Source organism: Peromyscus leucopus, chromosome 11 (genome assembly GCF_004664715.2).
Source record: "Peromyscus leucopus breed LL Stock chromosome 11, UCI_PerLeu_2.1, whole genome shotgun sequence".
In the NCBI taxonomy this organism is placed as follows: Eukaryota; Metazoa; Chordata; class Mammalia; order Rodentia; family Cricetidae; genus Peromyscus; species Peromyscus leucopus.
This window is the reverse complement of record NC_051072.1, coordinates 16,361,814-16,387,504: the sequence shown is the minus strand read 5'-3', so window position 1 is coordinate 16,387,504 and position 25,691 is coordinate 16,361,814. Positions and strand designations below refer to the sequence as shown.

At 33.4% G+C, this 25,691-nt stretch overlaps 1 protein-coding gene across 1 annotated transcript in view; it reads left to right on the top strand.

The window, feature by feature from the left end:
* Window positions 1-2,560: 2,560 nt before the first annotated feature.
* The window catches only part of Cdh9 (cadherin 9), a 129,834-nt gene continuing 106,703 nt past the window's right edge, over window positions 2,561-25,691 (top strand). Inside the window, exon 1 of the mRNA XM_028876156.2 lies at window positions 2,561-3,105. The gene's annotated coding sequence lies outside the window, so the exon portion shown is untranslated. The remainder of the gene's footprint in view (window positions 3,106-25,691) is intronic.

Here is a 25,691-nt window from a genome sequence, read left to right as displayed (position 1 = left end):
CACAGCTAACTTGAAAAACATTTTTACATGTCATTTTGCATTTCTAGTAATGAGTTTTGAATTGTAAATACATAGAAAAAATATAATTTCTACAGACACAAATAATGATGAAAATAACACTTCTATGCAAACAAGTTTCCTATTAACATTCATCTCTTCAAGCATTAAAAGCCAGTCTTGTTGGCATGATTACACATGTCTTTACTCCCAGCATTTGAGATGCATAAGTAGGCAGACCTATGAGTTCGAGAACAGCCTGGTCTACAAAGAGTCATTCAGGACATCCAGAGCTACATAGACAAACCCTGTCTTAAAAAGAAAGAAAGAAAAAACAAAGAAAGAATGAAAGAAAGAAAGAAAGGAAGGAAGGAAGGAAGGAAGGAAGGAAGGAAGGAAGGAAGGAAGGAAGGAGGGAGGGAGGGAGGAAGGAAGGAAGGAAGGAAGAGAGAAAGAAAGAAAGCAATTTAGAGGTATAATTAATTGTAGCTTAGATGCTATATACTTGCTCAGCATTTATAAAGCCCAGAATTCATTTGATCCTCAGTAACCTAAAAGAGAAAAAAAATAGAGAAGTTTCATATGTGCTGCACAAGATGTTTTTGGAATATTATTTTTCGGGCATGATGTGGTCATGTGGTCATTGGTCTCTTGAACTGTTTACAGCTATGATTCCCAAAAGAGGATTGCATAAGCATGAGCCCATCAGAGTAACAATCTTAGGACCTGGGAAAGGGCTCACTAACCACCCCTCTTTAAGGATTAGTGGCCAGTTAGTTACCAGAACAGGATACTGATGGGACCTTGCCCCATCCGAAAACTTACACAGAGTTTGGAAATGATAGGGAAATGGCTTTAGATTTCACAAGTGTCTTTAAGCATAAATAGACATTTAACCATTTTAAGAGTTTTTTGTTTGTTTTCTTCAGTGGTGAAGTTACTCAGAGGCTGCCCATGCTCCTATAAGCAACCTCTTTAAAACATCTTGGCTTTCTAAGCTAGACTTCTCTAGAACCCTTTCTTTGTTCTGTGCCATGTCTGGGAAAAGTAGGTGTTTGCGCACAGCTCCTCAATATGAAATCAATCGCTAATTATATTTGAATAGATGAACATAGTTGTGCATTTGGTACTTATTTTGTAAGTGTTTGGAATTCCAAGTTATACTCTCTTTTCGGGGTATTCTCACTAAGGAGAAAAACACCAGAAAACTCCTGAGGCAGTTACCATTTTTTTTTTAACCTGGTAACACTTTCTTTCTATATTTTGTAGGATTAGTAAAAATAGCTTCAAATTAGGTTATGGAATACTCTGTTGGATTGTACATTTCTCACAGAACAGCTTTTTTCCTTACAGCGATGTTTCAGTGGGGAGTTAAATTTGCACAACATAAGGGATTTAAAGCTTTTACCTGTGAATATTTATCTTAAATTATGATGAAATATTTTGTTTAATGCATTTTCCTTAACTTCCATACAATAGTTTATCTCTATATTAGCAGTGTTCTCTGTAACATGATTTTACTTAAAGTAACATGTAGACTGGCTGAAATAATTCTGAAGGAGCTTGTAAGTTTTAAATCTTCTTTTTCCCCCTCCATAAAATAGGCAACATCCATGAGGAATTCATTGAACTGTCTTAAACACCTAGAACCCTAGAAATCTGCAAGATTTTTATCTGCTTTCATTTTCAAAAAAGATGTTGAACTTTACTTTGTTACCTAACTTCTACATACTTATTTATTATCATCCACCACACATTTGTAGTGTGATAGTAATTGGAGACATGCAGAATTACACTTTTCCAAGAATTAGTGTTGGTTTGGGGGACATACATTTTTATACGGTACAAGTCATGGATAGGCATGACTTCATCTGTACTCCACTGACGAGATGAGCTTGACTATTGGGAGAAAAATGAAAGTTGTTTTTTGGGGTTTTTTTTGTTGTTGTTGTTTTTGTTGTTGTTATCTGCTTCTCTTTGAAGCATCAAATAAGATATTGATATTTTTTGGCACTAAAGCTATTTACTTCCTGTGACTTAACGAGCTGTGATAATGTGAGCCATACTCCTACCGTGTATTTCATACCACTATTACAAAAACTTCTTTGCAGAGGGTGTAGCTACTCATCAATAGTGTTCTCATTGTATCATTTCCAGCAGGAATATAGCGACTTCCCTTCTGAAACAGGTGTACTCTGATGGCTTACCTTATCACAGAGTCTTGCAACATATCTCAGGGACTCCCCCAGATGGCTCCTGTAGTTTTGTGAGGTGGCTAGGGTCACTAGTTTTTGAACGTTCTCCAGGAAGTACAAACACTCTCAATTGTGGATGTAAAACAATGAGTGTTCTAGAAATTTCAAACGATGTGAAATTGTTCCTTTTCAAGAAAAAGAACATGACAAGTCGTCAATTATCAGACAATTTGAAATAACCTTTTTTTTTTTTTTGAGAGCTGATTTTGTGTAATAACCTAAAGAGACTGATGAAATTTCATGATTATCAATGAGGAATATATTCCGCATCCTCTCTCTTTCGTTTCTCGGTCTGGAATTTTGGCATTGTGCAACATAGTACTCGCAGAATCCTTCTTGAACAGCAGCAAGCTCCACGTGATGCACATATTCGGCAGACGATTCACGGGTTACAGACGTGCTGTGACCTTTCTTTCCCTACTGCAAACAGATTAAACAGGGCTGATTAACTGAGGCTCAAAACACTGGGTTGTTTTCTCTTATGAGGGTCTTTGACAAATCCTCCCTCAGCCCTCCCACTTTATTCACTTGCAAATGGCCCTGCCCAAAGGGTTCTGCACAGCCCATCCTCAAACCTGGAGCCCTGCAGCGCCATCAGCTGCAATATCTTCTTATATGAGCGGCGTTTCTTATTAATCAGAAACGCGGAATGGAAGCCAATCAGAGAGTTCCTTTGGTTTCAGATGCCTGCCTGTCTGAGTTAAAAGTGGTGCTGAAAGAGAGGCACAGTGAGATGCATGAAGATTCGGCTGGGAAGGCACTATGAAAAGAGGAGAGAAGGAATGAGGCAGAAGCAATAGCAGAATCGAGTCGCCTGCTGAGCGAGGCTAACTCAGTTCTACTGCTAAACAAGGTAAGCGTTATTTAGTTGCTGGAAACAGAAGCATCTCAGTTTTTGCTTTCTTATAAGATAGTATAGACACTGCTTTTCTCCTCTCAAGTATTTTATCTGGGCTATTCTGCTTTCACCCAATATTTGGCAGCAGGTAATATATTTTATAGAATTTAAAAAAATGTATATTCAAAGGCTCAGGGTGAAAACATGTAGTGGTTTATTGTCATATGACTTTTTAAAATACCGGATATCTACCAAGCTATTTTTATAGTCCTTAAATTTGCTTTTAGATTATTAGTGAAAAAATAAAAACAAAGTTCAAACTATGTTAGTTTATTGTACTGGCTTTGAATTCCTCTTTCTTTAAAAAAATGTGATCATTTATACTCTTATTTGTATAAATTTCAAATGGTCCTCTAGTTTTCTCATAACTTTTGTTAACTACTTTGAGTCAGAATTATGAAAATGTAAAAGCACTTGTATTCATAATTTAATGTGAATTTCTTTTTGCAGTTATAGGTCATATGATACTAGACTTGAAATATGTCTCATGTGTCAATGGTTTTCGTATGTTAGGATTAATGCAATAATTTTACCTCATAACAGACATTGCTGCAAACGTGTGTGGTTCTCACTCATAGAAACGTTCTATATGTATATACCTGTTGGCTGTAACTGGACAACATAGAATAATGTTGAAATTTAATGAAAATGAGAAAGTCTGCCAAAGGCAGACTTTGACATTTTTAACTTTGAAATAAGAAAAAAATGCATTGATTTGCCAGAATAATTGTTGTTCTGTCTTCCCATGGGAGAATCAATATCACAATTCACATTAAGTAATTTCTTGTAAGCACCATGATCTTAAAAATAGGCTTGATTTTTTTTATAATGTTGTTTATAATGTCTCTAGAATGTTGTAAAATTTAGCCACTGGGTGAAGTTCTCAGAGACCGTTATATACTGAAATGGCATAATGCAACTCACCAACTGTAACAAGTAAGTTTATAATAATTTGTCTGACCAATGTTTTGATGAAAATGTAATGAATTATAGATTTGTGAAAACTTAGTCTTTTCTGGAGAATTGTTGTCATTTCTGATGCTATGTTGTAAACACAAGAGATTCCTAAGCATATTTTTTTTTCATAATATACCCAAATCATTGTAGTCTGGAAAAATATGAATTTTATGATATCAAAGAAAAGTGATAACTTTTGTGATGTAGAAGAGAGTCTTCACATGGCTCCTTTTCATGATTTCTATGAAGACAGTAGAATTATCTATCTCCCATGTTCCTACTACGATTTTAAAAATCTGCATTTGGTAAAAGATAGTCTCAGATTCACAAAGTGATCCATTGCCTAGGCAGCACTGTGTCAAGTGAGGAACGGAGATGTGTGACTATGAAAACAGTGAATGCCAGTTTCAACAGACATTATGAAAGATAAGAAAGATCGAATAGCAGGCTGCTCCATCACATGTCAGGAAAGAACTTGGATGGAAATGAGCAGCATGTGTTTATATTCTGTCACCAAATTTACACCAGCTCAACCGACGTTTTCTGCAGTGTGGAGTACATACAATATCATATGCATTTAATAGAAAATATTTCAAATACTAAAACAGTATCTCATATAATTCAGCACTTTCAAAAGTGAGATTTAAGGTATAAGTTATAAGCAAACTAATTCTAGCAAGAATGAATGAAGTAATGTTTTAGAGAAAGCAGATGGTAATACTAGTTTAAAAGTAATGAACCAAACTTCAAGGTTAAATAGATCCAATAATTATAATAAGGAAATAGTTATATAAGATAATATAATTTTCTGAGATGGAAAATGCTCTTTTCCTGTATCACAGCATTTAAAACAGTATTTGAACTGTTTATGTAACTGAGTCACCATTATTAGGCTTTTGTGCATAATTAAAATAAAAATGCATCGTGATAGTTGTGTGTAGCCAGATCTTAACTGAAATTGATATGAAATTATGTTTCTAAACGGTGTTGCTTCGCTTGACTTGGTAAAATGTAAATGGATCAGAACCTCTTGAGAGTGTCACTATGCATAGAGTGGGATCATTTTTGCATTTTCTTCTGTCCCTTTACATACATAGCTTATTTGATACCATGTCCTTTCCAATATACATTCACCAGATGAGAGAAAATATTTTAATGCTTTTTCCCTGTGTTTTAACCTTTCCTCTGATATCCTCTGAGAGACTGCTACTTTCTACAATGGTTCTAGGATGCATGAAGGAAATCAGGCATTATGTTTTAGCAAATGCTTAAAATTATGTAATAAAATTATGTGAGTAACCTCGCAATTTAATACTTGCAAGAAAGAATCAATTGAAATCAAAGTTAATTTGAAGAATACGTGTAAGTGTGTCATCAGCAAATGTTGGCTGTGACTTGTTCTCTCTGGAAGTATTGCAGGATCATTATCTGGCTTTAAAACAGATGCTTTCATTTAACTGATTGTTAGTTTGATCCTTTTGCTGTTCATGTAAAGGCACATATCAGTGTAATATAGAATTAAATCTGCACTTGATAAAAAGGTGATTCTTTTAAAGGAGAATATTTTGAATACTTATACTTCCAAGTTTATGCTATTTATTTAATTTTAATTTATTTGATGCTAAATTTATAAATAGGACCATTTTTAATTATGGAACATGAAATATTGTCTAAGATTAAAAACATTTTCTCCTCTGTGTGTTGCATATTTGTTGAAAAAAAGTAGTTTTTCTCTTCAGTACATCCCAAAATTTCTTAAAAATAGTAATGCTGCCTTAATTAGAAGTTTATATAAAAGTTTAGAGCTTTAGATATAGAACTGATATTTTAATTGCACCCAGAGGAAAACAAAGCTTTAAGCGTACTGGGTTACACATAGAAAGGTTTTTGATTACCTATGAGAAAATGGCAATGCTATTTGTAATAATGATAATGATGAAAATTTGATTAGAAAGATGGAAAGATATAGATATGTAGATAGGTAAGTAGATAAACTGATGATAGATGGGTTTGATTGATGATAGATAGGTTATAAAGATGGTAGATTCATGATAGATATTGATAGATCAGGTAGATGATATGGAGGTAGCTGATAGCTTAGAATTATGATAAACAGATGTGTAGTAGATAGACAACAATCAATCCGAAAGAGATACAGAGAACAAATGGAATGCAATCACTCATTAGTGGTTTTAAAAATCCTGACAGAGATTTGTCTTTAAGAGTTCCTTCAGTTCTCTTCCTGGAACCACCATTATGCTCATCACCAAAGCATGGCAATCTTGTGCAGTGAGGGGAGTCTCCTTTCACGTTTAAACATTTCCATTGCAGCTCTAACACGTTAATGTGCTTATCTCTAAATTTAGCACTCTTAGAGCCACATTCCAAATGCAAAGTGGTGGACTACGTGGATTGTCTGGAGCCTGACCAAGACATTATATAGAAGCACTATCATAATATGCCTCTCCCAATGTAGATGTCACACTCTGGATTTTCACTCTATTTTTGTTTATTCTTCAGAATTTCAAATACGTAATAAAATATGTTGTATCTTCCCTCATTTCTGCCCCCATTTCCATCCTCCAATCCCTCCATATCCTCCCAACTTGTTCATTTCCCAATTTCATGTCTTTTTTTTTTTTTTTTTTTTGACAGCACATGAATTCATCTGTGCTGCTTATATGTGTACATATATGGCTTAGTAGGTCAAAGCACTTGTTTCGTGACAGTTTATGTATTGTGTGAGAACCAATGATGGAAATGTCATGGTTCTTATTTTTGGTGGATGTGCGTGTAGGGGTGGAGGTGTTTATTTTTATTTTTTATTTTATTTCACATTTAGGACAGCAGAGGTGGAGTAGTAGACATGCCAAATATTTAAATAGCATTCAAATTTTGTACTTCTATTTTATTAATTTAGCAATTTACAAACCAGTAGTCACACAATGAATGAGTGCTGTCCTATCTTCTATTTGCCTCAGTTAGAAAGACTTTTTAGTTCATGGTCCTTTTAGTTACAGAACTTCCAAGTTGTTTCATCTATATATCTAAAACACCTTCTCCCTTATACCACTTAGGGGTTCGTTCTATAATTATGGAAAACATGGGTAACTTAATTTTATTTTATTTTCTGATTTTCTTCAAACATATATAACTTTTAATGGAAATGCTAGCAACTAACCGATATTATTTGAATTTTCACTTTAAAAAATTTAGTATGTCCTTAACTGCACTTGAAGAAGGAACTGTGCCCGGTAGAATTCATCTTAGAATATGAAGCACTACAACATTCTTTATATAATTGTTATAACTCCCAATACGTGGTGGAACATTTTCACATGTTTTTGACAGTACCTCAAGAAAGTCATATTAATCAAAAAAAACATTGTTCTTGGGAAGGCATTCTAACCAGACAGCCATTGTGTGCAACATGATGTTAAGTCAAATGAATGGTGGTAATTTATTCCTTTGGTCTAATGACAAATATGGAGCTATGTCAGCCTGTAGGGGTACTTTCTGGAACTTGGTCCTCATAACCCATATGTTGGAAGGAGAGACCCTACTCATGCAACTTGCCCTCTGTCCTACACACACACACACACACACACATGTACACATGCATGCACACACACATGCACGTACGCACACACACACTCACTGTGACAAACATGTGCTTCACCTCTTCTTCCATTAAATAAATAAATATACATCAATTTTACAAAGTAATGATAATATATAGACTGCTTTTGTAAAGTGAAATATTAGTCAGGATCATTCTTTAACAGGTATTTTTCCCAGACTCCTTTATCAGGTACATGTCTATCTTCTACAACCTGGATACGGTAGAGTTTCATGTACTTTTCAGAAGTGTTTCCCCAAACATTCACATCTGTGTTTTAGTATAGCAATCCATAAGACATCTAATACATATTTTAAAAAATAGATAAACCAACTAGTTCAAATTACACAGTAAAATCTTTGTGTCTTCAAATCTTTATGTGCATTTACAGCTCTTTTTTTATTTAAATGTATGTATTTGCACATATGGTAACCCAATTATATGTGCATGTTTGTACAGATCCAACATACTTACAAAAGGCTGAAGGAAATAATATACTTATTTCTATGTGTACATAAAAGTTAATCTATTGCTTTCAATTATTATAATGATGAAGGCAACTTAACTTTTGTATCCGGTGGTTGTATGTGATAATCGTGTAAAATGAGAGAACCAACATTAGAATAGTTTTATTTCCCCAAAAGTTAAACTGAATTATTCTGACTTTTCATAGTTTTAGGTAATTTAGTGAACAGTGTGAATTAAACTCTTTGAAAAGTGTGCCTAGAAATAATTGTTTCCACTTACTCTTCACAGTTTTTGAGGACTGTACAAAATATAACCTCTTTGCCCACACATATGGTGGGTGGGAAAACTATTATATAAAATATGGATTATAATGAAATCAGAAACCCTATTTATATAGTATTAGAGACTTAACATAAAATACCTTAATAATTTTACATTTGTAAGTACAAAGCTTTCATATTACACTGTGGATTTCAAATTAATTATCTGATGACTTTATTTAATTCAGGGACATCTCAATAGACACTTGATTTTTTTTTACATTAATAGAACTGATAATAATTTTAAGAGCTGATTTATTTTATAGTGAAAATGCTGTTAAAAAAGATTTTAAAAGCTGTGTTTTATATAGGCATAGATACACGAGTACTAATAAAATAGCCAAGGATAATTGTCTTATTGGTATTTTTTCTAGACAGTTATATTCTAAAATAATATTAAATAAGCATATATTGCAATACAATTAACTATTTGAAGATAGATAAGCGAATATTGTCTCTCCAAAATCTTGCTCATTCATCTCAAAATTGGTAAATTGGAAATTTTTTTACCTCATCTGACCCTGTATCTGTGTCTCTCTATGTGGGTGTCTCTACGTCGTTTTTATTTTAAAATAAACTTTAAAAAGTTTTGCGCTATTTTACCATGCATCCCTACCCCTGAATGACTTGTTAAACAAGGCTTTGAATTTGTCTCCTTTTCTTATACAACAGTTCAAAAAAGTTCAACTAGAGTTCAAAATAGACAGATTTGTGTTTGTATTTCAGGAATTAAATAAGTACTAACTTTCTTAGATGGATAATTATTTATTAAAGAATATTCATCTATCTTGTGCTATCTTATTCAAAAGTCAGCTGTTTAATGTAATTTTTGACAATGAAGAGAGTTATTATATTTCCAAATCAGCATAACTTTACTTTGTAATGAGTTGTATAAGATGCAAACAGTGAATGCCTGCAATGAAAGATTCCTTATAAATAATTCATGGGTTATGTTAGTGTGAACCATTAAAAAAATTGGATTCGAGTTGCAGAGTAACATGTATACCGTTTTATATTTGTAGGGTAAAATATTTTTAACAATAATACCTATGTCTATATTTAACCTATATCTAATGATTAGATATATAAATATAAATGATATGTTTTAAATTGACTATTCTGATTTCATAACATCTATTGAACTTGATTTCTAATAGCAGTTATGTAATGTAATTGTATGTGAATAAGAAATTAATAAGATTAGAAAAGTCTTACGATTAAGGGAGATTAAGAATAAAGGGAAACTTGTTTCTGATGTGATTCTTCTGAACTTTTTTCATGTCAGAAAGCTACTTCGAGCTTACAGACATTCATATTCAAGAATAATTATTGAAAGCAACAGAGAAAAAAGTGATTAGTAGCAAGGAAGAGACACTTTCCATAGTGGCCTCAAAAGAAGAGTGAAGGTTAAAATTTAACTGATACTGACTCAGACACTGTACTTCTCTCCTGTGTGAAGCAACAATGAGAGATGCTGCATCATAAATGGAGGACTTCACGCTCTTCGTTTACACATGGATTCAGAAAACTACCTTTATGGCCTAGTGTTACATTCCTTTTAGTCAGAACCCTTCAGGGAGGAACAGAATTTGAGGTCGTAGATATATGTTTAAGATAATCTTTCATTAGCCCTACAAATTTGTTTCCAAAAATTAGGAAAATGTAAAGATAAAATAGTAAGTGGAGTTTGAGGAAACCCTAATAGTTCTAGAGAGGCATCTTTCCCTAATGGTGTGTGGGTAATGTGTTGCAACTCAAAATACAGTTTAGAAAACTTAATTTGGGAAGTAATACGTAAAATTAAAATTATATCTATGTATCTATTTATCTAGCTCTGTGTATCTCTATCTGACATCTATCTACCTATCATCTATTCATCTCTCTATTTATCTATCTATCTGTATCCATCTATCTATCTATCTATCTATCTATCTATCTATCTATCTATCTATCTTCTATCTATCATCTATCTATCTTTATCATCTATCTGTCTATCTATCTATCTATCTATCTATCTATCTATCTATCTATCTATCTATCTATCATCTATCTTTTTACCTGTCTATCTTTCTATCTCTTTCTATTTATTCTATCTATGATCACTCTCTCTCTCTCTCTCTCTCTCTCTCTCTCTCTCTCTCTCTATATATATATATATATATATATATATATATATATATATATATAATAGTTTGGCTTTCCACATTTCCACAAATTTGGAATATTTGTAAAGTCATTCATATTTAAGTTTTTAAATTATTTACCTTAATACTTCTTTTGTCCAAATAAAAGCTTTTGTAGTTTTTTTCTAACACTAAGATTACATCAGGCAGAATTCATAAGAAAGATGATTTTTACTTATTTTATGAGAAAAATTCAATTTTACAAAAATTATTTTCAAGGAATTTAAACAAGTCATGTAGAGAAAAAAAGTCATGTAGAAAGCATGTAAAATCACAGTTCTTTTTGTTTAGTATGTGTTAACATTTGCTTCATAACACACATAAACCCACCAATAAAATATATCCAATAATACTTTAGTAAGTTCCTGGTTACATTTGTGCTGTGTGATGCTCTATGACATCACCCTCTGATTGCTTTGTCTCCTTGGGCTTTCCTCCCTCACTATGTGCAGTGGTGCAGCGGCTTTCTATCCATACCCCCGGTGTGGTGTCTTTCCATTATCATTATTCTCACCCCTCCTTTCTTCCACTTCAAAGACACAGAGCATTTCAGGGTAAGCATCTCTGCTTTTTAACTTGGCTTTCATTCTGGGAGATGATTCAATTGGTAACAGGAAGTGCCATTTCCAACATGAGAATTCATTACATGCCGGGAACTAATGTGATTTTTGTCAATATGGTCTATCACCAATTTTAGAAACCCTTTGCTCTCTCCACCTCCCCTGCTTTCACTGTCTGACTGGAAAAGGGCTGGGGAGGGAGGTGAGTGTTACCAAAGCCACAGGATTTGAGAAGAGATTGCAGAACAACTTTATCACTTCTGGTGAGAAGAACAAGTGTAGGCGAAAAGTCCCACACATAATACAGCAACCTATGGACTGAAAATTAGAAAGAAAAACATAAAGTAACAGTAAATCAAAGAATTAAAGTCACCCTTATAAACTTAATGGAATTAGGGGAGATGGATTGTGGGAAATTAATTTTCAACATGTTCTTATATTGAATCTAGGTTTCAAGAGCAGCACACTTCATTAATTCTATTCTTCAGGTTAAGAATAAACTTCATCATTCATCATGTTCTTGTGCTCCAATGTAGAAAGGCAGTCTGTCTGAATATTGCCATGTGTGGTGGAAATGATGCTCCTGATGCACCCATGATATAGTGTGTAAGCTTACCAGGATCCTGCATTAGCAGTTCTTTCTCCTTGCTTTTAAACTGAGCAATTTTGTGAAAATGAATTTTGTATTCTCTCAAATTTAACAGTCTATACCTTGGCTGGTAAATTTCTTTGCTTGTATTGGGAATTGCTCCCCCTTAAAGTCCTGCTGAATTAAAAGCAGAGCAGTGTGGTGCAGTAGTAGCATCTGCTCTTCTTCAGTGATCATGATGATGGGTGCCACTGTTCCAAACACTGTCAGTTTTCAGAAATTCCTTTCAGCTAACCATGGTGACAAGATCTTTCTCTCCTCAACCCCATTGTGTGTATATGTGTTTGTGTGTATGCATGCATGTGTGCACTCACACACAAAAACAGACACACAATAAAATCACTTTACTTTTTATTCTATAGTTTGAAACAAATATAATAGCATGGCAAGCCTACCTGGTACCATTAAATTCATTCAAAAGAAATTTTGTCTAGTGCATGTTTCCTCTGCGTTATAAACATTCTACATCACTTAAGTTATACAGTTTTTCTGATTTTGTAGCTCATTCTACTATTCAGGTCACTTTGGAAAATTGTTACTGGTGAGCAGGTTCTCAGCTGGGCATTTCCTACATCTTGGTTTTTTATTTAAGAATAAAATGATAACCCACACAGACTTCAGGTAGGCAGAAAGCTTTTCTTTTTATTGAAAGTAAAGTGATAGTACAGCTCAGACTATTGTTTGACAAGATTGACAGTGCCATATGAGTGAAGATATTCAAACTTTGATTAGAATTGGGTTCTTTCTTTTAAAGCATGTTGAAGAGTATTAATTTACTTGGGTGAGTGTCTATATTGACTGACAGTTTAGAATTATTTCTGTGTTGAACATGTCCCCTTTTTGTAGTGCTTTTAGTTTAATCATATATGTGTACACTTTAGCATTCACTTTATTTTGCATGTGTCCAAAACCTGTGTAGGCAAGATGTGCAGTTCATCTCTAATGTTCTCATACATTCAGTAGTAATTTTAGTATAAACTGTACAAATTAATGGTTCTTAATGGGCAGAGAAACTTAGTATATTGTTTAAACTAAGAAAGGTGTGCATGGTGTGCATGAAGCTCAAAGCAGGTGAGGTCCTAGGTTGCTGACAGGTTGCTACATGCATTGTTAGGAGAGATGTGTGTTCAGGACACATAAGGGTGAGGTATCAGGTCACCAAGCACATTCTTATGTTAGGGTATGTACATGTCTCAGATAAAGCATTCTTGAAGGTTGTCCAGCTCTTCCTTCTTGCTTTCATGAAAGTATTTTCTCATTCTGTTATTGCCCTTAAAATTGAAGTAAGTAATCTTATTTTGAAACACAGACCACAAAAATATTTAAATACCAGTTAAAAACTGCATTCAATTTTTGTGAATATTCTACTCTATTGTAATTTACTAATTTGAAAAAGAAGTATACAGCAAAGTAATGAATATTGGTAGACATTTCTTACAGTATCAATGTTGCAAATTCTAAAAGAAATAATCTTTCGTACATTATTTTTCCTGTACTTTTTAGTTCTTGGACAACTTTATTTTGAAAATAAATGCACTAATTACTTTACTTATTTTATGTGCTCATGTGGATTCTTATTTTTAAATTCTTTCTTTAAATTGTTGAGATTTAATATAATAACATCTATTTCTCTTTAGTCTTCCTTCTTCCAGAAGTTTCCTGTGCCACCCTTCCTTTCTGTGTTTCCTACACACACGGGCCATATCCAGTTCAACCCTGCTTAGGAAACTGACTAGAACAGTAGCTCCTCTTCCGTCCAATACACTGTACTTGCTGGGAATAGATGCGAGTGCTATTTGCACTGTGTATGGCAATGGGAGCACTGTTGATTGCTTCCTTTTTTTTTTTTTTTTTTTTTGACACTTGCTTTGCACCTGCTGGTATCATGAAAGATAGTCTTCAGGGATGAAGCTTTCAGTTCTCCTCTAGCTCAGTGACCTCTGGGTACTATGTCTGAAGTACATGGTATGTTCATCAACAGGTACTTACCTTCCATTTTAGCAGGGGCAACAACGAACAATAATAATATCATGTAATTTTGGGGGGAGCCTTTCGGACAACCCTGATCAAGAACTAAGAAGATCATTTATCACAACTTCTTTTGGGGGGTTTAATGAATGGTTTTGGCCCTTAAAGGGAGAATTGTCAGCTCTGATTAGAATTTTTTATTTAGACTGCATACGTGTATTTATGTGTCAAAGTACATGTATCTTAGGTACTTTTAGCTAGATAGTTAACAATATGATTCCTTATAATTTTACACACACACACACACACGAATTTGAACAGTCAGAGGGTTATATGGGATGATTTGGAGGAAGGAAAAGGAAGGGGAGAATGATGACATAGAATTATATAATAAATTCAGAAACAAACAAATTATAAAGCACGTTATAGTGCTTCTGATTTCGAGTTCCCTAATATGTGCTTCCTATATGGTTTACTGTAGTAGCAAATAAAGTATAAGACAACTGTGTTAGCTTACTGACAGTCTCTTTGTAACTAATTTGTTTGTTCCATTTACTTGGCAGGCTATTTTCCGTTCTGATTACACATTATTTTGTTTATAAAATCTAATAAGTAAGAATTTATATTAGTAGGTACTATTTTCTGATAGCAAGGAAATGAAGAATATCAGAGTCAAAGACCATAGGTATGGGATATAATTTTACTGTATATGTCAAGGGTGAACTTTAGATACCTTTTTAATATCTTCAGGCTTCTTGAAATTCTGTGTGAAATTTCAAACATTGCAATAATGTTTTAGGATCTCCTAAGGAGGAACAAGATAGCTAATACTATCAGCATTATGATAAGGAATGCTTCACTAAAATTTAAATTAGAACTGGGCAACTTGAGTTGGAACATTCACAAATAAAGAGCTGTACCTTATAACTAAGAATGAACCAATGGTTCTTAAAGCTGTGTTGAAGAGAGTTTTTGATATTAGGAATCCCAATTATTTATTCATTTTTATATCCTAGGTTGACAATTCATAGAATGTTAAATATTTTCTTTCACTTTGAGCAGTATTAACTTACTTTGTAAGTTCTTGAAATTTGGAAATTAATTTGAAATATTGTAGACTACAGTATATTAAGTTAATTGCTGAAAGTTTAAGCAAGTGCTTCCATTACTCTTGGACCTAGAGATACAGGTGAGCTAGGAAAGACTTCAAAGTTAATTGAAGAAATTATCAGTGTTTCATACCATAAACTTCAATGACAGATAGTTAACTCTTTTTCATCATTTTTATGATTTTACTCTTTCATTCTTTGAGTTTTTGTTATGACTAAAATAAAAGACTTTCTTGACCTGAAAGTTAATAAAAGGTTTCTATTAAGGCAGTTTGTTTTCCAACAATTTCACTGGTCTTTTGTTTTATTTATTTATTTATTTATTTATTTATTTATTTATTTATTTATTGTTTTTTCGAGACAGGGTTTCTCTGTGTAAGCTTTGCGCCTGTCCTGGATCTCACTCTGTAGACCAGGCTGGCCTTGAACTCTCGGAGATCCGCCTGGCTCTGCCTCCCAAGTGCTAGGATTGAAGGCGTATGCCACCACTGCCCAGCTTTATCATTTCTTTCTTTTTTTTTTCTTTTGGTTTTTTGAGACAAGGTTTCTCTGTAGTTTTGCGCCTTTCCTATCTCACTCTGTAGACCAGGCTGGCCTTGAACTCACAAAGATCCACCTGCCTCTGCCTCCCGAGTGCTGGGATTAAAGGCGTGTGCCACCACGGCCCTCACTGGCCTTTTAAATAAAAGAGCTCAGAGTCATAGTTATGTACATATAAACTTCAATAATATTACCTTAAATATAATATTTGCTAATAATATTATTAGTAGGACAGTAATCTCTATTTTTTTAAAATGCTGTACATTAACATCATTTTTAAAATGAAGTGTTCAAGTTATATTACAAAGTAAATTTATAAAGAAGTTTTAGTGCCTGATACTTATTCAATTTGACTGTGTGGCCGTGTGCTTTCCATTTTATGGACATGATTTATTAATACTTTTAATATCCTTTCCCCAAACAAGTGGCTCAACTGAAACGTTCATCCTTTGTGAATACAATGTTAGATTTTTATTCATTTAGAAATGGGCATTTCCACAGACAGCACAATATGTGAATGTACTAATTGTGATTGTACAATTGAGTCTTCATTTCTTCCTTGCTTTAGGTAAAAAGCTCATTTCAGCTAAGGGATGGCTCAACAACAACCTAAGGACTAATGTGTCTGCCTGGATCTGTGTCTATCTCCAGATCCTAATGTATAGTGCTAACATACAGGAAATCCTACCTCTCTCTAAAGTACAGAATTCAGTAAAGGAGTAGTCCTCTAAATGTTAAATGCTGGATATGGTGTGACTTTCTTCAAAGCACAAGGGAATAAAGGATTTCCCCCCTTCAAATCTATATAATTTTCACTTAGAGTGTAAGTTGAATATTTCTTGTAGTTTCCATGATGAAAATTAAAATACATAACTGCAGCTATTCTCTACTTCATAGGATCAGCTTTTTTAGATATTCACTCCTATCACTGCCTCTGACAGCATCTTCATTGTTTTTTTACATTTTTCTGCCGTGTTTGGCTTTTCATCCATTTCACTAGCTTTTCCCTCTGATACCTTCTGTTGATTTGAGGAATACTCATGATAGTGCAACTTGTGGTCCTTTGTTTTAGGGTTTTAAAACTTCTGTTCTTGGCAGTCAACAAACTCCCCAGCCATGTCTGAATTAGGTACGTAAGCACACAATGAGCTTGCTGTTAAAATGCATCTTTCAGTTCTTGAAGGAAATTCGTCCTTAAAAATGTATGTCATCAGTGTATTTCTGGAAATTCTTTTTTAAAAATATATCATCAGTGTATATCAAAAGGCTTCTGGTGCCTGCATGAAGTGTAGAAATATAGCGGCACTGTTCTTTCCCAGATTATCATAAAGAAGGTAGTTATTTCAATCAAAATACAGACCTAAGTGTACTTCTCAAAGTGTTAGGTAATAAAATATAAAGTGGTACCCAATTTATTTCTTTAACATCACATCATCAAGTTATTTGAGATATTTTCCAAGAGTAAATAAAACATGATTACTATTTTCAGTACAGTGTTTAATGCTAAATTATTATTATTATTATTATTATTATTATTATTATTATTATTATTGAGACAGGGTTTCTCTGTGTAGCTTTGAGTTTTTCCTGGAACTCACTCTGTAGCTCAAGTTGGCCTCAAACTCACAGAGATCTGCCTGGTTCTGCCTCCCGAGTGCTGGGATTAAAGGTGTGCGCCACCACTGCCTGGCAAATTATTTTATAACCAAATGCTGCATTTCCTAATTTTCAAATGTTTCAAACATAATACTAGAATTGGAAGGGTATTTATGACTCTACAGCCCCTTACTTCCAACTTCTCATGTCCCAAACCAAATCAACTTGTCGTTCTATTGTTTTAGGAACATCGAGGAAAGAACTCATGTGCTTCAATATTTACTCCAGTTGTAAAGAGCTGAGGTTCTGAGTCAGATACCTTAATCTCACTTTTACTTCCCCTGTGCTTTCAACTCATTTCTTCTCCCAAAATTTCAGTTCTGATTATAAAGTATGTTTATAACTCTGATCCTTTAGCATGTTAGTGATCATGATAATACATAAAGCAATTGTTTTCAATATTTGGCACCCAAATTTATTAACATTATTTATTAATATATTCACAATATACTCTGAAGTTGAAAATATTATCCTAAATAATTTTTATTATTCTTTTGAGGAAAGTAATAAGAATGTTCTATACATCACTGAGAAATTACAATTGTCTAGACCAATGGTTCTTAGCCTGTGGTTCACAATCTCTTTGGGGATCAAATAATCCTTTCACAGAGGTTGCCTAAACAATCAGAAAACATAAATATTTACACTAAGATTCATAACAGTAGAAAATTACAGTTAATAATCAATGAAAATAATTTTATGGTTAGGGGTCACCATAACATGAGGAACTGTACTAAAGAGTCACAGTGTTAGGAAAGTTGAGAACTACTGGACTAGACTGTTAAATGAAGGAAGAAATTAAAAGCAATTCCTTTTCCAAATAACTTAGAGTTCATATTAAGATTTTAGTGTTAGGATAGTCTGTGATCTCAAATGATGCAGGCTACTGAAATACTGAATCGTAATAATGAATGCTTAGAATGGGGGCAATTACGAAAGCACACTTTGAAAATTGGACAAAATTTTGCTCAAAATGTTTTTCAAAGACACAGAACACAAAATATCATCCCCTATTACATTGTGAAACATAACTGAAGATACACAAAAGTAACTCTCCGGCTTCAAGAAAATAGGTTCACGTTATAATGCTTAGTAATGATACATGCAATTTTAAAATAAAAAAAAATAAATCAGTCCTGTAAAATCTGATTTCTCCATTGGAAGAACGATTTTAAGCAGAAAGAATCATTCAATAAGTCAGGGATTACTGGAGCAAGAAGAAACCTGGCATTTGATTTAATTGCCTCATCTTAAAATGATGACAGATAGTTTGAAATGATCCTCATTCTGATACACCAAGAGTGAATAAAAGTCTCTTTAGACTAGATCATGTGATTAATGATACCATATCAATATGAATCTGTATATTCATATAGAATTATTTTAATTCATAACTATACACATGTGAAATACAGGAAAATATTAATCATGAATGATTCAAATGAACAAATTACTTCCATTTTAATAACCTCTGCTAGTGGACTGGCTTTCTTTGAAAACATTACTGATGGAACATAAGGGCTAACACCCTTCCAATTATAACAGGAAGGCCTGACTAGCACAAAGCTTTCCTGTTGTTTTTGAGAATGAATGCAGAGTTAACTAATAGGTTCCTGAGTTGCGCAGAGAGGAATACAACTCCACTATAGTTCATTAAAAAGAGTCAGGGGTGACAGGATAAAATCTCAACTGGAGCAGCTTCCCATCACCACTCCACTGTTTTAATGTTCTCGCTGCAGACTGACAAAAAGAATAAAAAGTCATTTCAGTGTTTATAAAATGTATCTTAAACATTCAATCGGTTCTTTACCTTACATCTATTTTCTAGGAAAATAATAATGTTAAACAAGAAAAATAGATTCCAACAATGCCTGAAAATGCTTGATACTGTGTACCAGACTCACACACTTAATTCTGTGAAGATCTTACTAAAATGAAGTTTCCCGTGAAGTTTACTTCCCGTCTTTCTATCTGCTGACTTCCAGACAACAGATGTTTCCCACCAATGCCTTCTATAAAACCTACATGACTTGACTTTCTGGTATTGTAACACACGATCAGAAAACTATTAAATTATTCTCATCAAAAGTGTCATACTATCTAGAGTATTCTATCAGTGAGATTATACCTATTCTAACCTGATAAAAAATTCAAATATCATTCACCTAAAAATGATGTCCTTTTCAGCATTTATTTTAAATCATTTTTTATAATAACTACTTCAACGTGCATGATAGACTTATTTGGTTGAGCTTATTATAGGCTTCTGGAGCTATAAATTTTCCTTGTTCCTACAATATTATCAAATTTATTTTAACAAAAATCAGTATATTGAATGTTACAGAAAAAATTATTAAAGGAAGTGTTCAGGTTTTCCTAAAAAGTCAAAATTCATTTTGATATTAAATATTAATATTGGAATCATTAAAACTGATGAATTGTAATTTCTAATGACAATTTAATGATCCTACAATTTATAACAAATAAACTTTTGTGTATGATCTCCTATTTAAGACTCTCTTGGCATATTTTCATTTCTCTGGTGGTTATTACATAAGTTTGTGTCCTGAGTGATAGAAACACTCCTAGGCTTTTCTGAAAATAGGCTCCCCCGGTAAAAGAGAAACAGTCTGTTGTTCTTAACCCTGTCTTATCTGGTGCATTTTGGGGATAATGAAAACCTGAGTGTGGAAGATAAGCTCCCCCAAACCTCATAAGAGCCATGCCTTCTTCTTCAGTGTGCTGTCTTGAGGAAACATAGCAATCTAAGTGTCTGATAGTCGATTAAACATTTTGCCTTCACAGGATATTTACATGAAAATTAATTATTTACAGGCAAATTATCTCCTATCCTCGAGATTTCCTCCTGGAATTGAAGATATCATTCTGATAATCTAAAGAGGGAAATTAATCTATTCACTAATTAAATTAATTCAATTGTATGATGCCATTTTGCACTAGAGTACTGCAGATTCAGGTTTATTTTGAATGTACCTTTATTTTTAAGTTTATCTTGACTGAGTCTATGGGGAAAAAATCTTAGCACCTCTGTTAGAAAACACACACATACAATTGATCTACAAGATAGCTTTTTTTTTTTTTTTTGGTTTTTCGAGACAGGGTTTCTCTGTGTAGCTTTGCGCCTTTCCTGGAGCTCACTTGGTAGCCCAGGCTGGCCTCGAACTCACAGAGATCCGCCTGGCTCTGCCTCCCAAGTGCTGGGATTAAAGGCGTGCGCCACCAACGCCCGGCAACCAAGATAGCTTTTTAATTGATTTTTCTGAACTTACATGGAATCTTATTTCTTCCTAACCCATAGTTTCCATGTTTGTAACATTTTACATTATTAAAGGTACACGTGTCATAGAAACAACCTCACTGTTATTACTTTCTCACACTCTTGTAAATGTAGAGAAATATTGTGATTCATTTAACTAGAGATTTATGTTCTGCCTCCCTTTCATAAGACCTCATTTTATGAATAACTTTATTTTATATTCTTTCCAACACTTGCAATTTGTTTGCATTTCATGAGATTGTGTTTATTAGTATTTCATGAGATGCTATATTTCTTGCTGGTAGAGTACATATTTTGCGAACTCTAATGTAAGTACTGTTCATTAATAATTCAGGAATAATAAGTGGATATTTAACTTTCCAAATGCATAGCTAAATACACTGTTCATTCACATGTGAAGATGTTTTGCTGTCTATGTTTATGCAGCTAGACTACCTGGCATAAAGCTTTAGCCCCTACCTCTTGGATGGCTCGCCATTCATTATAAAAATTGAAGATGCTTTCATGTGATTCCTTTTTTTCACATGAAGTATGAAAAATGCTTTCCATGATCACAATCCACAAATAATATCATTTTAGTGAAGCTAGCATAAGCCCAAACACTGCGCTTAAGTTTTACACTCCACATGCTATCCCTAAAACATTTTTATTTCATAGCTGTCTATACATGATTTAGATGTTGTTAATATTTATTCTCTGAAATGAATTTATGAGTATTTGGGTTTTTTAGAATACTATTTCTTCAATTTAGGTATCTGAGCTTTCAGACATCATTCATTAAGTACCACTTATCCCTAAACTTTCAATATTGAAGAAAGATATGTATTTACCTTGTCAGATACTATACATAAGTAGAATACATATTTTAAAATACTAATTATTTTTCTTATTTCTGTAATGGTGTAGAAATAGTCTATTTAAATCCAAAGCTCTAAATGAATTTTTTGATATGTACATGTATATATTTTCCAAAAGTGCAATTTCTGCTCCTATAGAACTTTGACAACATAGTAATATACTAGCAATAAGATCATGTAAGTCCCAAAAGATCACATTATTGTTTTTGTTTAAAACATTTATATTTTTTCCATAAATGAACTGTACTCACTAAATGTTTAATATTTAATAGCAACAAATATAAGTTGTGATAAAGCATTGCATTTGCAGGCATTATTATCTTGGAAAAAGTTAAATTGGGCTATTATTTTAAGTTCTAAAAGTATAAATGAGGGGTTGAGAGATGACTAAGCAGGGAAAATGCTTGCTGCATGAACATTCTCAGAACCTAACTGACAGCTGGTAGACAGGAAGACTGCCTGTCATCCGGGAGACAGAAGTAGAGACAGGGAATCCCTGGGGCTAGCTACCAAGGATAACTGAAAAAGTGAGCTCTGCATTCAGTAAGAAAATCTTAGCATATAGGAGATGTGAACTGGATGACATCCTGAGGCCACCACATGCATGCACATCCTTGTACACATGTACACACCCACCCACATATAGGCAAACATGTCTTCCTTCACACACATGTAAACTCTCACACATATATACATTAACTATATGTGTGTGACTGTGTGTAAGGCTATATATATTTCATTGCTAATTTCTCACAAGAGAAGTTTATTTGTTTACCTTTTATTTTGTAAATAATTTTAAAACAATTTCTGATTGAATTGTAATGGTCACTAATATCTCAAAGTAAAAACTGAAAAAAAAAATAAAAACAAGTCCATGACTCAAATATTTCTGACTTACACATTTAAGCACTAGGACTATTATCTAATTGTAGATAATAGCTTCTAATGGGAATGTCAACATTACATGCTCAGCTGCAAGACAGCATTCCCAGACAGGATAAGACATTAATAAATAGGACTCTGTGTAGTCGTAAAAATGTGTTAAAGGCCACATTATTTTTAACGTTATAAGAAAATGGGAAAGATTTATTGAAAACTTTAGAAAACTAAGGAGTCAAGTGTTTGTATAAATGTGAATACTCCAGAGTGGGTCAGATAATCTATGAATATACACATCATAAATTTCTATTTCAGCTCTGAAATTATCAGTCTTCATATCTCCATTCTCATTTATAATTACAGGTGTGAAACTACACTTTGTAGGTTATTACATACTCTTTAATTTTCCTTTTTCATTATTAAAGAACCTGAACCCAGCACTCTAATCAATCATAATATTTCTGGAAATATTTCCAAAATTCATAATTTTGTTTCTTAATTTTTATGGGATGCCTGATGATATTTCTCGTGGACCTTCAGGCTGAACACAAATTAGTTTACTTTTGTTTTCCTTAGTACTACTAATACTACTGGGAATGAGTTATATGTCAATAATAGAATTTTCATACGATAGTAATTTGATATTTACCTACTAGGCATAGGACAAACTGTCACTCACATTCACAGTAATAGATAATTACTTATTCTGATATTAGTTTTATTAAATCCTAACATTGTAGGTGAATTTCTAAACAGTCTCATTAAATAAGAAACACAGAGCCAAATACAGGGGTGAAAGCCGTAGAGATCAGCGAGAGTTCCCAGCTAACCTTACCCACCATGCTGCCCTAGCTTCCCAAGAGAACTCGCTTCTTCCTGTCTAACCTGCACCTTTATTGCCTTGCTGTTCTGCTTTCTCATTGGCTCTTAATCCAGTCACCTCACTTCCTCATCACTGCCTGTCTATACAGACCTCCAAGTCTCTATGATTGGTACTGGAGTTAAAGGCATGTGTCACCCCACTTGGCTGTGTCCTTGAACACATAGAGACTCTGCCTGCCATGTGATCGGATTAAGGGCATCGGCTACCACTGCCTGACTGCTGTTTATGGCTGCTTATGACCTCTGATCTCCAGGCACACTTTATTTATTAACATACAAATAAAATATCACCACATAACATAATTAATCATTAATTAAATAAAATAACTGTGAAGTAATTGCCCTAATCTTTCTTATCTATCTTTCACACATGTTTTAAAAAGTACAGCCTTTATCAGTAGGAGATGCTTAGTGATCTATGTGTTCTATTACAGATAGTTGGTTGTGCTGGTTGTTTTGAGAGGCCAAAGCATCCATCTCTGTGGAGACATATAATTAAGGAGAGAACCTATAATTCGAAATCATTGTTGTTGTCCATATTAAAATCGGTGGAAATAAAGTGTAAATTACAGCACTAAAATTTGTCTTTTGATGTCAGTACAGACTCAAATGTGTTTCGTGTACACAGTCCTTCCTTATACCTACTTCAGTTGTGATGAGGATGCTGATGATGAAGTCTTATTGGATTAGAAATCGCAAAATCATTAGCTGGAAATTGTTTTGTGCTAATGTTATTAGCAGCAGATCAGCAGATAATGGCATGTTAGTATTCTGGGTAGCGCTGCTAATACACTAAATGCTTGTGCTTAGTAAGCACACTCTTTGAAAAAATTGCTGTAAAAGGTGGTGACTCATTTGCAAATGCTTTTGTGTCAATTGTTTGGCTGAGTATGTGGTTGGAATTCTACAATGAAAAATACCCTTAAATAATTCTGGGAATCCTTATTAATGCTCACTATTCTGCAGCTCATATGTTAGAATTTGTATTTACTAGCAGACAGCTTCCCAAGAGGAAAATATTTCAGACTGTCACTTATTCTGTCTCAGAGTATTTCATTGTTTACCTCTAATGCCTAATGAAGTTTCTTCAGCAGCATAAAATGTTGCCAGAGTAAATATGCACTGTTCACGTCAGGTGAATGGCTTCACACATAGAATGATCCAGATGGAGCAAGACAGGGAAGGGGTTTCAGAGAGGCGTGATTTTAGATTAGGGCTGTTGTGTTTCTACTACTCAGATACTTCTAAGAGGAAATAGCTTCCATTATAAACCAATGAAAATTTATAGTAGAAATTTGGCAATCCTTTTAAAATATCTTTGGGTTTTATAGTAGTTCTATATTTTAGATTTAAAATATTCTTTAAATAAAATTCATTGTGTTCAATATATGTAAAATGAAAGATAACATGTTTAAGTTGTTGAAAAACTCCTTGATAACTGTGTTCCATGGCTCCACGTTGATGAAGCACTGTTTGGACATACTAAGCTTTTCTGACTTTTGGTCCATTATTTCTCTTATAAAACAGATCATAATTATACATTAACCTCTCAAAGTATTTTAATAATAACTATTTTGTATTGCAAATATTTTATATTAACAGGTTCTTACTTATTAAAAAACCCTCAAGGGTGGTTGAAGTCTCAGAAAATAATAAAAATAAAACAGTGAAACAAGAGAAAGTCTTTGTATGAGACAACACTAGTTATAATCCACAAACTGGGAGTGGACTGGTTCAGCCCTCTGCAAAAATGTATTACTGGACAATTTTTCTAATGATACTAAGTCTCTTTACTTCACTATCTACACTTAAAATAGATTTTATAAATCTGTACCTATATTCTTGACATACTTATTATGTTTAATACATATCTCCATATATATATATACATTTTAATATTTTATATATCATAATCAGTCTGAGTACAACTGAATATTCTACTGAATGTGATGTTTTCATCTTATTACTTATTCAACCAGTCTATTGTAAACAAACACACACACTCACACACAAATGCCCATGAAAGGAAATAGCCTATTATAATATTGTTATCAACCCTCTAAACTAAAAATGCATCATTTGATTACAACATAGTTACTATTTGGAGGGTACTATTTATAAGAACCTGGGTGTCCATATAATTAGAAATGGAAAGGGTCCACTTTTCTAAAGATCAACAGGATCCGCAAATCAAGTGTATGGTGGAAGTTTCTGGCAGCAGCCAAACATAATCCCCAGTGGGAAGAAGTCTGAAGTTTTCATTCTGTAATTTTATAATGGCTTTATTATTGAGCTTGAGACTACTCATTTGAGAAGTACTTTAGAAATCAGGGCTTATCAGCTGATTGATAAGTAACAAAAATGGTTAAAATTCTTTGAAACCTTATTTCTTAATTATGAGTTTGAAGGAAATCATTTGAAAATGTTATTGTAGAGAACAGCCAGAGAAAGAAAATATTTGGTTTTCCTTGTGGTGCCCTGTGCCATTTATTTTGTCTCGCTCAGTCACAACTGCTAAATAAGCTCATGTGATGATGGTATTGTCTTATTTTCTTTATATTTTGGGAAAAGAAGGCATAACTTTCTTTGTTAGGTC